The sequence below is a fragment of the Bactrocera dorsalis genome, chromosome 6, assembly GCF_023373825.1.
Source record: "Bactrocera dorsalis isolate Fly_Bdor chromosome 6, ASM2337382v1, whole genome shotgun sequence".
NCBI lineage: Eukaryota > Metazoa > Arthropoda > Insecta > Diptera > Tephritidae > Bactrocera > Bactrocera dorsalis.
In genome coordinates, this window is record NC_064308.1 from 26,629,139 (window position 1) to 26,644,901 (window position 15,763).

The 15,763-nt window shown below is 34.9% G+C and overlaps 1 protein-coding gene and 2 pseudogenes across 4 annotated transcripts in view; 2 read left to right on the plus strand and 1 right to left on the minus strand.

The window, feature by feature from the left end:
* The window catches only part of LOC105224248 (synaptotagmin-7), a 566,903-nt gene that overhangs the window by 302,374 nt on the left and 248,766 nt on the right, over positions 1–15,763 (minus strand). The window lies entirely within an intron of this gene.
* On the plus strand, positions 2,899–6,067 carry LOC125779414 (adenosylhomocysteinase-like; annotated as a pseudogene).
* LOC125779413 (adenosylhomocysteinase-like) lies at positions 9,322–14,072 on the plus strand (annotated as a pseudogene).

A 15,763-nucleotide genomic window follows, 5' to 3' on the forward strand; every position in this document is an offset into this window, starting at 1 on the left:
AAAATGGAGAACCAAATTAAATTAGCAGAAGAACTGCAAAAACTTCATTTTAAGTCCATGAGTATGGATATAAATGAAGATTTAGAAAATTTGGAAAAATTCCTAGATAGTTTGGACAAAAAATGGTCACAGTTTCAACGAAGCCATTTAGAATTGTCCAATGATCCCAAAAATAAAAATGATAATTATTTTAAAAGTGACGTAGAAGGGTCGGTAGGCACGCTTTATTTGACAGCGCACGCCAAGTTAAGCGAATTGATCGCTATTATTAAAGAAAATAGTGCTCCCAGGAAAATGGAATGCCTTCCAAATCCTGGTTTAGTTCGCAGGCTTCAATTCTTATTAACAGAATTAGAAAAGAATATTGAAGACTGCGAATTAAACGAAATATGCTCTCTAGACAGCATAGAGAGACTAATAGAAAAAACTCGTGATACTGTGCTTGAATTTATTAGCCAGCACGAAAATGATGAGTTAACGAGTAAATTCTATGATTTAAGAAATAGATTTTACAAACTTAAATTAAAATCCCTTAGCAAAAAAAAATGCTACTAATTTTACGCTGCCTCAAGTAGACATTCCCATTTTTTCAGGAGATTACGCTCAGTGGCAAACTTTTAAAGAATTGTTTGAGCAACTCGTAGTCTCTCAAAATGTTTCAGACACATATAAAATGGGTATTTTAAAAACAAAATTAAAAGGATCGGCTGCAAGTTGTATTTCAAATTTGCCTTCAACCTCGACAAATTTTTCAGTTGCCTGGAACCTTCTTAATGAAAAATTTACTAATAAAAGGTTACTCGCAAACACTTATTTCAAACAAGTTTTAGATGCACCAGTAGTGATTGAGACTGCTTTTAGTGTACGAAATTTTCAAGAAAAAATTTCTTAAAGTACACAAGCATTGGAAAGTCTCAGTTTGTCTGCAGATAATTTGTTGCAAGCTTTATTAAATTATACGCTTGTGCAAAAATTAGACAACAATTTAAGACTTAGGTATGAAAATTCCCTTAAAAACCCTAAGGAAATACCTACCTTAAATTCACTACAATCGTTTCTGATTCATGAAGGGAATGCACTAGAAGCAGCACAAGCTTCAAAAACATCACCAATATTTCAAAATGCAGAATTTAAATGCATAATGGGATGTAATACTTCACATAATATATTTCATTGTTATAAATTTAAAGCCCTTTCTACACAGGACAAATGGGATGCAGTAATAAAACACAAATTATGCACCAAATGTCTTAAAACAGGGCACAATACAAAAGAGTGTAAAGGCGAAAGTTGCTTTGCTTGTCAAGGAAACCATCATTTATGGCTCCACAAAGACAAATCCTTTAAACCTAAAAGCACAGTGATTAAAAATACTAAAAATGATAAATTAAAAAATGATTCTAAACATGTCCTGCTAACTACAGCAATTGTTGGTATAAAAAGTCGTGATGGAAGAATAATAAAGGCACGTGCTTTATTAGATAATGGGTCTCAAGTTCACCTCATAACTAAAGAACTAAAAAACAAATTAAAACTTCCTTCCAGGAGAGAATCTGTGACCATTGAAGGAGTTGGTCGAAATAAGATCAATACAAAAGAAAGAGTTAATCTTCATTAAAAATCATTAACAGATCATTTTGAAGCAAATTTAGACACCGTTGTAGTGCAAAAGATTGTGTCCAAAGTACCCACGGAATACATAAAAGTTAAAAAAATTCCAAAAAATATAAAACTGGCCGACCCTTCATTTAATGTTCCGGGTAAGATTGACTTACTATTAGGTGTGGACATATTTTTTGATTTGATAAAAGAAGAAAAGATAATTATTGAAAATATGAATTACAAACTCCAGAACAGTGTGTTTGGGTGGTTGATATATGGATCAACTAACACAAGCTCAAAATTAGCTCACTGTGGTGTTGTAACACATATTAGGGGTATTCTCTCGCTCTTGCAAGATTGCAGATTGCAAAAATACTACACCGAAATATACAAGGGCACGAGAGCACCCATTGCAGAATCTAGTGATATATGAGCAACTGATTCAGTCAATTTATTGTAAATGACTATTGTGCATGGCTATTGTGAATTGGCGCACATTCTGCATACATTTTTAACAAAAAAACTGTAACAAAACTTTATAATTTAAATAGAAATTATAAAATCTAATTAAAATTTACCTTTCTCAACAATTTAACGACGTAATATGTCTTTATGTCAAATGACAACTACAACAGGGTTGCAATTTTATTTTTGCGTGACATTGCACGCAAATATACATGTGTTTTGGTCTGACATATTTTACAGCCATTGCAAATATTTTTCTGCATGTGTTTGTTGTTGTGCCGTTGTAAATCTGCAATTCTTGCACCGTGCACCGGGTTTTGCAAGAGCAAGAGAATACCCCTATTGATAAAAAGCTAGATAATCAACGAAAAAAGTATAGGAAAATAGAATCCCTTGAAAGATGTGTTAATAAAACCAAAAAAGAAACGCAGAAATGCTTTCGTAATAATTCAAATTTTTATGCAGATAGTAAATTTGCTGCAGCTTTTCCATTCGAAAAGGAAAATATAAACTTAGGAGATTCTTCTTCACAAACAATAGGAAGAATAATCTCTCGAGATATAAAATTTAAAAATAATAAACCACGAAAAAGAAATAAATGCCAGGTTTCTTTGGAAAATATTAAAAGTGGTACATTTGTGTTTTTTAAAGAACAAATTATTCCACCAATGCAGTGGAAAAAAGGACGAATTGAAAACGTCATTTTAACCCAAAATTGCAAATGTAGACGTAAGGATAAGCAATGGCACATCATAAAGAGCGATGCACATTGTTTACCCTTTTCCTACTGAAGAAAAAATATGCAAATAATCAATAAAAAGAGATGCGGTCGACTCGAGTTAAAAAAGAAGAAAAATAATAACCTTATTTTTATTTTGTTTGTTAAACTTACTTATAGTTGTACTATGTTTTAAATGTTTAGATATAATAAATATATTTAAAAAAATATTTCTGGAGGCCTGTTGGGGGTACTTGGACAGCGTGGGATAGAATTATTCACATCGATATAGTTCAATATTCGGTTGAAAGGCAGCAAATTTCAAGTCCACAGAAATATTTAAAATACTCAACAAGTGAACTCAATGATTTAGCAGCTGCACGACATCATCGCGTTCACGGGGAGGAGGATGGAGGAAGATTGGGTCATTGTCACCCTTCAAAGGATCATTTTACTACTCCTTGTTTGCCTTGATGAATGAAGAATACTTATGGTGCATTGAACAGACCTTACTGTTCTCAGATGGTCAGCTCTTGAACTTAATTGTGGTAATTTGACCAACTTAGTGCATGAAAAGTTCCCACGAACCCGAAGGGCTTCAAGAGTTTGAGCGAAGAAACTACAACCGGTGTACACAATTTATATGAAATAGTGAAGCAGAGACGGCTCGGTGTGCCAACCATCAACGTCAACGACTCGGTGGCCAAGAGTAAATTCTATAATCTGTATGGTTGTCGCGAGTCGCTAATTGATGGTATTAAATGGATCACCGATGTGATTATTGCTGGCAAAGTGTGTTGTGTTACTGGTTATGTGATATTGGCAAAAGTTGTGCATAAGCTCTGCGTAGTTTCGGCGGAATCATTGTTGTCATCGAAATCGATTATATCATTGCCACCCAAGCGGCTATGAAGTAACCACCATGAAGCAAGCATACAAAGAAGCTATCATCTTCGTAACAACAACTGTTTGCAAGGACATTATTACTCGCGCACATTTTGAACACATGCCCAACGATGCGATCGTTTGTAATATTGGTAATTTCGATTGTGAAATCGACGTCGCATTTTTTAATGCAACGTCAAAGAGACAATTATTATCAAAACCCAAGTCGATCGTTATACACTATCCAATGGTCATCATATTATTTTGTGTATCTAAGGACGTCTGGTAAATTTGGGCTTCGCGCACGGTCATCCCAGCTTGAGATGTTCAAACCATCAGAGATCAAGGCTGACAAATACAACGTAGATTTCTATCTGTTACTGAAAATACTTCGTGAAAAGATCACCAGTTTACACTTGGAGAAATTAAGCATACGACCTGAAAAGTACCGTGATTAAATTCGAAACACTTGGACTTAGAATGGGATCACATGATGCATTAAGGCATAAATACTGACAACCTAATCCTATTAATTGCTGTGAAGTCATCGTAAACTAGTCCTACAACGCATCTGTAATTCAGCAAGGCACTAAGGCACTCATTTCCGCTACGACGGTATATCTTACAAAATGAATTATTAATATTAGCAAATGAAAATTATATTAAAATTGTAAAATGTATACAATAAAAATAGTTTATATTAGAAAAATTATAACGAGTTCGATCCGCCAATCTTGTGATTAAAAATGTAATTAACACTCCAGTAGTCACGCGTACTACAATAGTAGACCACTTGTGTATATACTTTTACGTTTTACGAATAACTATTCGCAAGAAGTCTGATTTTAAGTTCCTAATATGTTTAAAATGAATATTTTTTGGTTGATATGGTTTTATAATAAACTGTTACTTATTATTATTAAAACAAATTTTTTTATTTACAAATATTTCGTTTCAAACCCTTATGTCTAAAATGTTCTACACATGTAGTACGCGCGACTACTAACGCCACAAAAAGGGGCGCGAGCACTGGAGTGTTAACATGCCCAAGATTTATAAATACTTATTTTGAAGTGTAAACACTTCAACGTGGGCAGTATGTTCAGATTTCTGAACAGTTCTTAACGGCTACAATTGTAAATGAGATAAATCTGTATAGAAACGGATCTCATATGTCAAATATTTATATACATTATCGCTAACACATAAAAATACAGTCACAAATATAAATATGTACAAATACCCATTTCGGGTACTGTTTATGTTACATGGTAAAGGGTTGTTTTCAAGTGCACATGCACATTTGTATTCAATTGCCTAAATGCATATCTTAAGTAAATATGTTTGTTTGTTAATTGTTGAGTGCATACGTATTGCATATAAATGCATACGTGCCTCATATAAATGTATGCAGTGTAAAGGATCGCAAAAGATCCTAAACTAATAGTAGATAAGAAATAGTTGTGTATGCCGTTGAGAACACTTATGTTTAAGATATGTGTACATACTTCGGTATGTACAGTAGATTAGTATTAAGATTGGTGTATGTACTCCGCATGTGGTGCATACACGAATTAGGATAAGAAATTTTATAAATAAAGGAGCTCTGAAAAGTGGTAAAAAAAAAATAATAATAAAAATTTAATAAAAAAAAAAATTCAAATTTACAGCTTTCTACGAGTATCAAGGTAAGAACATTTTTCATTTTTTTATATTCATATACAATTATTTTTTTTATTTTTGGTAAAATGGAGAACCAAATTAAATTAGCAGAAGAACTGCAAAAACTTCATTTTAAGTCCATGAGTATGGATATAAATGAAGATTTAGAAAATTTGGAAAAATTCCTAGATAGTTTGGACAAAAAATGGTCACAGTTTCAACGAAGCCATTTAGAATTGTCCAATGATCCCAAAAATAAAAATGATAATTATTTTAAAAGTGACGTAGAAGGGTCGGTAGGCACGCTTTATTTGACAGCGCACGCCAAGTTAAGCGAATTGATCGCTATTATTAAAGAAAATAGTGCTCCCAGGAAAATGGAATGCCTTCCAAATCCTGGTTTAGTTCGCAGGCTTCAATTCTTATTAACAGAATTAGAAAAGAATATTGAAGACTGCGAATTAAACGAAATATGCTCTCTAGACAGCATAGAGAGACTAATAGAAAAAACTCGTGATACTGTGCTTGAATTTATTAGCCAGCACGAAAATGATGAGTTAACGAGTAAATTCTATGATTTAAGAAATAGATTTTACAAACTTAAATTAAAATCCATTAGCAAAAAAAAATGCTACTAATTTTACGCTGCCTCAAGTAGACATTCCCATTTTTTCAGGAGATTACGCTCAGTGGCAAACTTTTAAAGAATTGTTTGAGCAACTCGTAGTCTCTCAAAATGTTTCAGACACATATAAAATGGGTATTTTAAAAACAAAATTAAAAGGATCGGCTGCAAGTTGTATTTCAAATTTGCCTTCAACCTCGACAAATTTTTCAGTTGCCTGGAACCTTCTTAATGAAAAATTTACTAATAAAAGGTTACTCGCAAACACTTATTTCAAACAAGTTTTAGATGCACCAGTAGTGATTGAGACTGCTTTTAGTGTACGAAATTTTCAAGAAAAAATTTCTTAAAGTACACAAGCATTGGAAAGTCTCAGTTTGTCTGCAGATAATTTGTTGCAAGCTTTATTAAATTATACGCTTGTGCAAAAATTAGACAACAATTTAAGACTTAGGTATGAAAATTCCCTTAAAAACCCTAAGGAAATACCTACCTTAAATTCACTACAATCGTTTCTGATTCATGAAGGGAATGCACTAGAAGCAGCACAAGCTTCAAAAACATCACCAATATTTCAAAATGCAGAATTTAAATGCATAATGGGATGTAATACTTCACATAATATATTTCATTGTTATAAATTTAAAGCCCTTTCTACACAGGACAAATGGGATGCAGTAATAAAACACAAATTATGCACCAAATGTCTTAAAACAGGGCACAATACAAAAGAGTGTAAAGGCGAAAGTTGCTTTGCTTGTCAAGGAAACCATCATTTATGGCTCCACAAAGACAAATCCTTTAAACCTAAAAGCACAGTGATTAAAAATACTAAAAATGATAAATTAAAAAATGATTCTAAACATGTCCTGCTAACTACAGCAATTGTTGGTATAAAAAGTCGTGATGGAAGAATAATAAAGGCACGTGCTTTATTAGATAATGGGTCTCAAGTTCACCTCATAACTAAAGAACTAAAAAACAAATTAAAACTTCCTTCCAGGAGAGAATCTGTGACCATTGAAGGAGTTGGTCGAAATAAGATCAATACAAAAGAAAGAGTTAATCTTCATTAAAAATCATTAACAGATCATTTTGAAGCAAATTTAGACACCGTTGTAGTGCAAAAGATTGTGTCCAAAGTACCCACGGAATACATAAAAGTTAAAAAAATTCCAAAAAATATAAAACTGGCCGACCCTTCATTTAATGTTCCGGGTAAGATTGACTTACTATTAGGTGTGGACATATTTTTTGATTTGATAAAAGAAGAAAAGATAATTATTGAAAATATGAATTACAAACTCCAGAACAGTGTGTTTGGGTGGTTGATATATGGATCAACTAACACAAGCTCAAAATTAGCTCACTGTGGTGTTGTAACACATATTAGGGGTATTCTCTTGCTCTTGCAAGATTGCAGATTGCAAAAATACTACACCGAAATATACAAGGGCACGAGAGCACCCATTGCAGAATCTAGTGATATATGCGCGACTCATTCAGTCAATTTATTGTAAATGACTATTGTGCATGGCTATTGTGAATTGGCGCACATTCTGCATACATTTTTAACAAAAAAACTGTAACAAAACTTTATAATTTAAATAGAAATTATAAAATCTAATTAAAATTTACCTTTCTCAACAATTTAACGACGTAATATGTCTTTATGTCAAATGACAACTACAACAGGGTTGCAATTTTATTTTTGCGTGACATTGCACGCAAATATACATGTGTTTTGGTCTGACATATTTTACAGCCATTGCAAATATTTTTCTGCATGTGTTTGTTGTTGTGCCGTTGTAAATCTGCAATTCTTGCACCGTGCACCGGGTTTTGCAAGAGCAAGAGAATACCCCTATTGATAAAAAGCTAGATAATCAACGAAAAAAGTATAGGAAAATAGAATCCCTTGAAAGATGTGTTAATAAAACCAAAAAAGAAACGCAGAAATGCTTTCGTAATAATTCAAATTTTTATGCAGATAGTAAATTTGCTGCAGCTTTTCCATTCGAAAAGGAAAATATAAACTTAGGAGATTCTTCTTCACAAACAATAGGAAGAATAATCTCTCGAGATATAAAATTTAAAAATAATAAACCACGAAAAAGAAATAAATGCCAGGTTTCTTTGGAAAATATTAAAAGTGGTACATTTGTGTTTTTTAAAGAACAAATTATTCCACCAATGCAGTGGAAAAAAGGACGAATTGAAAACGTCATTTTAACCCAAAATTGCAAATGTAGACGTAAGGATAAGCAATGGCACATCATAAAGAGCGATGCACATTGTTTACCCTTTTCCTACTGAAGAAAAAATATGCAAATAATCAATAAAAAGAGATGCGGTCGACTCGAGTTAAAAAAGAAGAAAAATAATAACCTTATTTTTATTTTGTTTGTTAAACTTACTTATATAGGGTGATTTTTTAAGAGCTTGATAACTTTTTTTTAAAAAAAAACGCATAAAATTTGCAAAATCTCATCGGTTCTTTATTTGAAACGTTAGATTGGTTCATGACATTTACTTTTTGAAGATAATTTCATTTAAATGTTGACCGCGGCTGCGTCTTAGGTGGTCCATTCGGAAAGTCCAATTTTGGGCAACTTTTTCGAGCATTTCGGCCGGAATAGCCCGAATTTCTTCGGAAATGTTGTCTTCCAAAGCTGGAATAGTTGCTGGCTTATTTCTGTAGACTTTACACTTGACGTAGCCCCACAAAAAATAGTCTAAAGGCGTTAAATCGCATGATCTTGGTGGCCAACTTACGGGTCCATTTCTTGAGATGAATTGTTGTCCGAAGTTTTCCCTCAAAATGGCCATAGAATCGCGAGCTGTGTGGCATGTAGCGCCATCTTGTTGAAACCACATGTCAACCAAGTTCAGTTCTTCCATTTTTGGCAACAAAAAGTTTGTTAGCATCGAACGATAGCGATCGCCATTCACCGTAACGTTGCGTCCAACAGCATCTTTGAAAAAATACGGTCCAATGATTCCACCATCGTACAAACCACACCAAACAGTGCGTTTTTCGGGATGCATGGGCAGTTCTTGAACGGCTTCTGGTTGCTCTTCACCCCAAATGCGGCAATTTTGCTTATTTACGTAGCCATTCAACCAGAAATGAGCCTCATCGCTGAACAAAATTTGTCGATAAAACACATTTCGAACCGAACACTGATTTTGGTAATAAAATTCAATGATTTGCAAGCGTTGCTCGTTAGTAAGTCTATTCATGATGAAATGTCAAAGCATACTGAGCATCTTTCTCTTTGACACCATGTCTGAAATCCCACGTGATCTGTCAAATACTAATGCATGAAAATCCTAACCTCAAAAAAATCACCCGTTAGTTGTACTATGTTTTAAATGTTTAGATATAATAAATATATTTAAAAAAATATTTCTGGAGGCCTGTTGGGGGTACTTGGACAGCGTGGGATAGAATTATTCACATCGATATAGTTCAATATTCGGTTGAAAGGCAGCAAATTTCAAGTCCACAGAAATATTTAAAATACTCAACAAGTGAACTCAATGATTTAGCAGCTGCACGACATCATCGCGTTCACGGGGAGGAGGATGGAGGAAGATTGGGTCATTGTCACCCTTCAAAGGATCATTTTACTACTCCTTGTTTGCCTTGATGAATGAAGAATACTTATGGTGCATTGAACAGACCTTACTGTTCTCAGATGGTCAGCTCTTGAACTTAATTGTGGTAATTTGACCAACTTAGTGCATGAAAAGTTCCCACGAACCCGAAGGGCTTCAAGAGTTTGAGCGAAGAAACTACAACCGGTGTACACAATTTATATGAAATAGTGAAGCAGAGACGGCTCGGTGTGCCAACCATCAACGTCAACGACTCGGTGGCCAAGAGTAAATTCTATAATCTGTATGGTTGTCGCGAGTCGCTAATTGATGGTATTAAATGGATCACCGATGTGATTATTGCTGGCAAAGTGTGTTGTGTTACTGGTTATGTGATATTGGCAAAAGTTGTGCATAAGCTCTGCGTAGTTTCGGCGGAATCATTGTTGTCATCGAAATCGATTATATCATTGCCACCCAAGCGGCTATGAAGTAACCACCATGAAGCAAGCATACAAAGAAGCTATCATCTTCGTAACAACAACTGTTTGCAAGGACATTATTACTCGCGCACATTTTGAACACATGCCCAACGATGCGATCGTTTGTAATATTGGTAATTTCGATTGTGAAATCGACGTCGCATTTTTTAATGCAACGTCAAAGAGACAATTATTATCAAAACCCAAGTCGATCGTTATACACTATCCAATGGTCATCATATTATTTTGTGTATCTAAGGACGTCTGGTAAATTTGGGCTTCGCGCACGGTCATCCCAGCTTGAGATGTTCAAACCATCAGAGATCAAGGCTGACAAATACAACGTAGATTTCTATCTGTTACTGAAAATACTTCGTGAAAAGATCACCAGTTTACACTTGGAGAAATTAAGCATACGACCTGAAAAGTACCGTGATTAAATTCGAAACACTTGGACTTAGAATGGGATCACATGATGCATTAAGGCATAAATACTGACAACCTAATCCTATTAATTGCTGTGAAGTCGTCGTAAACTAGTCCTACAACGCATCTGTAATTCAGCAAGGCACTAAGGCACTCATTTCCGCTACGACGGTATATCTTACAAAATGAATTATTAATATTAGCAAATGAAAATTATATTAAAATTGTAAAATGTATACAATAAAAATAGTTTATATTAGAAAAATTATAACGAGTTCGATCCGCCAATCTTGTGATTAAAAATGTAATTAACACTCCAGTAGTCACGCGTACTACAATAGTAGACCACTTGTGTATATACTTTTACGTTTTACGAATAACTATTCGCAAGAAGTCTGATTTTAAGTTCCTAATATGTTTAAAATGAATATTTTTTGGTTGATATGGTTTTATAATAAACTGTTACTTATTATTATTAAAACAAATTTTTTTATTTACAAATATTTCGTTTCAAACCCTTATGTCTAAAATGTTCTACACATGTAGTACGCGCGACTACTAACGCCACAAAAAGGGGCGCGAGCACTGGAGTGTTAACATGCCCAAGATTTATAAATACTTATTTTGAAGTGTAAACACTTCAACGTGGGCAGTATGTTCAGATTTCTGAACAGTTCTTAACGGCTACAATTGTAAATGAGATAAATCTGTATAGAAACGGATCTCATATGTCAAATATTTATATACATTATCGCTAACACATAAAAATACAGTCACAAATATAAATATGTACAAATACCCATTTCGGGTACTGTTTATGTTACATGGTAAAGGGTTGTTTTCAAGTGCACATGCACATTTGTATTCAATTGCCTAAATGCATATCTTAAGTAAATATGTTTGTTTGTTAATTGTTGAGTGCATACGTATTGCATATAAATGCATACGTGCCTCATATAAATGTATGCAGTGTAAAGGATCGCAAAAGATCCTAAACTAATAGTAGATAAGAAATAGTTGTGTATGCCGTTGAGAACACTTATGTTTAAGATATGTGTACATACTTCGGTATGTACAGTAGATTAGTATTAAGATTGGTGTATGTACTCCGCATGTGGTGCATACACGAATTAGGATAAGAAATTTTATATATAAAGGAGGTCTGGGCAACCAGAGCTGAGTACTATTTTATAACCGAACCCAACGCGTCTCATTTAACACCAACAAAATATTTTTAACAAAATATTCAGTTGATATAGAAATAAAATTGAACTCTCTTTTGGATTGCAGAAAAAAAGATTTGAGAGTCTGAAAGACTTATGTCTCCAAATCAAAAATTAAAATGGAATGAGAAGAATAAACAAGTGAATTTCCTGTTGCGGATTGCCACAGAACCTTAAACGGCAGCAAGATGATTACCAACTTGAAGAATGTGAGCACGAATTAACGAGTTATTACTTTGCTACTATCAGTGAATGAAAAATAAGGCGACGAACAATCTTTGAACTGTTAAACAATACAAACAATCAATAAATATATAAAATCTTACAGAAAACTCAGTTGTTTATTTATTTTTTCAAACTAAATTCAATTTCTTTATCTAAGTCATCGGTTGGCCATCAAGAGGCAGCACCCGCAACAAATAATGGTTTGGGCCGCTGTCACCGCAGATGTGCGCTCTCTAATTGTTTTCATCGAGCCTGGCGTTAAAGTAAATGCGACATATTATCGGGAAGTATTCTGGAGGCTGCTTTGAAGCCGCGGGCAAGCAAACGTTTGGGTCGCAAACCATGGACGTTTCAACAAGACTCAGCACCGTCTCACAAAGCGCGAGTGAGCCAAGAATGGCTGAAAAACAACGTTCCGAACTTAATTACAATCATACACTGACTCTCGACTTCACCATATGCGAATCCAATGGATTATTCAATTTGGAGAGAAAGGTCCGAAATAAAAAATACACCAGTCTCGAGATGCTGAAGAAAGCCATTGTTCGTGAGTGGGCCAAAATACCGGCAAGTCACATTCGGGCAGCTTGCGATTCGTTTTTTGACCGTCTCAAGGCCATAGTTAATGCAAAAGGTGGTCATATCGAGCAAAAGTGAATTGGTCCTGAATTTATGATTATTTTCACACATTTTGTACTGTAAAATAAATAAAAATAATTTTCCAACCCGAATTTATGGTTTTTCATTGGTTACACTTCGAGTGCCAAGTACAGTAATTGAAGTGCGTTTATAAAAAAAGTATTAAATATTATTTTAATTGAAAAAACTTGAGAACATTAACAAAATAAAATTTTTTAACCGGTCGGTATAACTCAACTTAAACGCAATTGTATTATGTGCAATACTGGTTTGCAAATTATCAGCTGTTGTCAAAAATAAAAACATTGTTAAAAAAAAGAAGAAATAGAAAAAATTGGTTTAAATAAAGAAAGGCTAAAAAGAGAAAAGCTAAATAAAAAGAAATCCAAATATAAACGATTTATTGCAGGATAATGTAATAATGAGCCGGAAGCTCCAGAAGTAGAGGTAAATGAAACTTTTGCTGTGAGCACTTATTTATCAATTTATTTAAGAATAATTTTTATTTTAATAGGCATCAAAGGCTCAAGTATTTTGTAAAAAATTTATTCTTATTTGTTGAGAAGTGCGGCACCTAAAAGCTTCGTTTAAAAAAGCAAGTGATTGGCGCATGTCAACTGGAGCAGGCTTTTTCGAGTCCAATGCTGGGACGTCGAGTGTTGAAGGTAAGCGAAATGAATGCGACGAAATTTTATCTAATGTTTAGTTTCCAGGCAAAGTGCTGCAGGTGTGCCCACAATTTAATCAACCTAAATATATTTTTGGATCAAACCCCACAAGTGGATTGCTGTTTGAAGTGATTGATAGTGGTAGCACGTCTTTATGAACAAAAGCGCGACCAGCAAAATACTTGAAGTCACTTTTTCTGATGTCGGCGAAGAAATTGCGTCTCCAATTGATACTGCCAACAATGAAAATCTGCCACAAGGCAATGTAAGTGAAATAATTGTTCCTGAAAAAGTCAAAGATTTCGAGGGAAAAATGAAAAGACATGTCTCAAAGTCATCTGCTGCAAATCGTGTTGCTTTTCAGGTCAAGAGTAAAGAAATGTTCAAAATCAAAATTGAGTGGGAAAAAGAGAAGCATGAAAAAGCTCACGCTTTGACTGAAAGAAGATAGCAAGCAGAAATTGAAAGAGATAAACCTGAAATAGAATTCAATAACCGTGAGCTGGGTTTAAGAGTTTCAGAATTGGAAAAAGACAAAAGATTGAAAAAACTTCAAATAGAGAAAAAGGCATGCTTACAAAAGTTCGAAATGGAGGTGAAATATAAGTATTCCTCTCAACAGTAACTAATTTATCTTAGTACTTTATTTATTTTGCATTTTAAAATTTTTAATTCAAATTACTCTTTTTTAATTTCAGCTTGGTGTCTTCTATCACTCAAAGCGTAATCTTTTTCATGCTTAGTTTGAATTAAATACTTAAATTAAAATAACCATTTATTTTGTATAAATTAATTTTATATATTTATGTATTATATATAATATATGAAATTTAAAAACTGACAAATGAATTAAAAAACATTTGAGAAAACATTAATGCGTATGTAGCTTGTCTTTTAATTTCTCCAACATTGTTGGGTATATGGTCATCAGGTTCAATAGAATCTTCCATAGTGGTTGACGGATATAAACCGACATCGAACGAAGTAGAACCATTATTAATTAGTATGTACAGGAGAAAACAATAGGCAAGAAACCAATTGCAGCTTAATTTATGTTTTTTTTTTTTGTTAAACAGACGCAACCTTAGCTGCTTAAGGTTTTCAAATCCATCTTTCAGAAGCCCAAAACAATGCTCTACTCTAACCCGGTATTTTCTATGCCGTAAATTAACGGTCGAGATAAAGGGTATGGAGTCATGTGTAGAAGTTCACGCAAGTGAGGAAAGTTCTCTTATCCATTCACTTGGGAGTGGCCAGAAACGATCCTCTTACATATGACTCAAGCAGCTCACGACTTCCGGTCTTTGACTAAGTATCCTCTGGGAAGCCTAAGGACATCCGTTTGAAGACGAGCTAAAGTGGAAAGGCGAAATATCCCCTACATAGGGTTGTGCGCTGAGTTGGGGAGCCGCCACGTAAAAAACATCCCCAGTGAATAGTAATAACCAGCCTCGGATGAGAGACCCCCCTTTTGATGACGACCATGGCAAACGAAATAAGGATTACGATTTAAAGGCATGCACCTGGAATGTCCGGTCCCTTAATTGGGAAGGTGCTGCTGCCCAGCTGGTTGATGTCCTCGTGAAGGCTGACATCGCCGCCGTCCAAGAATTGACAAGGACTAAAACGAGTAGGTTCTTGTGACGCCCTGACGGAAGAGATGGACGATGTGACCAAAGATGTCTTTTATGAGAGAATGGAGCGCAACTATGAGAGCTGTCCGCGACACGATATAAAAATCGTGTTTGCCGACTTAAACGTCAGGGTGGGCAAAGAAGGTATCTTTGACATTACGGTCAGTAAATTCAGCCTCCATAACGAAACAGCCCCAAATGGAATGAGGATTATCGACTTCGCCGGGGCCCGAAATATGGTTATCTGTAGTACGAGATTCCAGGATTCCGGCCGAGCTATTCAAACACGGCGGCGAGGAACTGATAAGGAGCATGCATCAGCTTCTTTATAAAATATGGTCGGACGAAAGCATGCCAAACGATTGGAATTTAAGTGCGCTATGCCCAATCCACAAAAAGGGAGACCCCACAATCTGAGCCAACTACCGTAGGATTAGCCTCCTCAACATCGCCTATAAGGTTCTATCGAGCGTATCGTGTGAAAGATTAAAGCCCACCGTCAACAGACTGATTGGACCTTATCACTATAGCTTTAGGCCTGGAAAATCCACAACCGACCAGATATTTACGATGCTCCAAATCTTGGAAAATACCCGTAAAAAGAGAATCGACAAGCACAACATCTTCGTCGATTTCAAAACTGCCTTATGCCGCGATGTCTGAATTTGGTATCTCCGCAAAACTAATACGTCCTCTGTAAGCTGACGTTGAGCAACACCAAAGCTCCATCAGAATCGGGAAGGACCTCTCCGAAGCCGTTCGTTACCAAAGGAGGTTTCAGATAAGGCGATTCCCAATCGTGCGACTTCTTCAACCTGCCTCTGGAGTTCGACCTGCAGAACTAAATAGAGAAGGTACCATCTTCTAAAAGAGTACACAGCTGCTGGCGTCCGCTGCTGATATTGATAT